The sequence below is a fragment of the Micropterus dolomieu genome, linkage group LG21, assembly GCF_021292245.1.
Source record: "Micropterus dolomieu isolate WLL.071019.BEF.003 ecotype Adirondacks linkage group LG21, ASM2129224v1, whole genome shotgun sequence".
Lineage (NCBI taxonomy): Eukaryota > Metazoa > Chordata > Actinopteri > Centrarchiformes > Centrarchidae > Micropterus > Micropterus dolomieu.
The window spans coordinates 3180981-3181513 of NC_060170.1; the positions used below are offsets into that span (position 1 = coordinate 3180981).

General features: G+C 39.8%; 1 protein-coding gene across 3 annotated transcripts in view; it reads right to left on the minus strand.

The window, feature by feature from the left end:
• Nucleotides 1-533, minus strand: part of LOC123960491 (nuclear receptor subfamily 6 group A member 1-A) — a 98156-nt gene that overhangs the window by 41996 nt on the left and 55627 nt on the right. The gene's annotated exons all lie outside the window — the stretch shown is intronic.

Consider the following 533-nt stretch of genomic DNA (forward strand, 5'->3'; position numbering starts at 1 on the left):
CTAAAATACACGTTTAAGATAAATATAAAATTAGTAAAATACAATAAAATAAAAGGGATAAAATAAAGTCAAATAAGATCGGGAAAAGCTCTCCTATAAAAGTATGTTTTAAGAAGGGACTTAAAAGAGTTCACTGACTCAGCCGACGTGATTTCCTCGGGCAGGCTGTTCCAGAGCCTCGGGGCCCTGACAGCAAACGCTCTGTCCCCTTTAGTTTTCAGTCGAGACTCTGGAACAGACAACAGACCTCTGCCTGAGGATCTCAAGGTACGTGCTGGTGTGTATGGGACTAAAAGGTCAGAAATATAACAAGGCGAGAGGCCATGAAGAGCTTTAAAAGTGATCAATAGAATTTTAATGTCAATTCTAAAACATACATGGGAGCCAGTGTAATGAAGCTAAAATAGGAGTAATGTGGTCATATTTCTTTTTTCTGGTTAAAAGCCTGGCAGCTGAGTTCTGGACATTCTGGAGTCGATCAATAGATTTTTGGGTTAAACAGGTGAAAAGGCTGTTGCAATAATCCAGGCGTG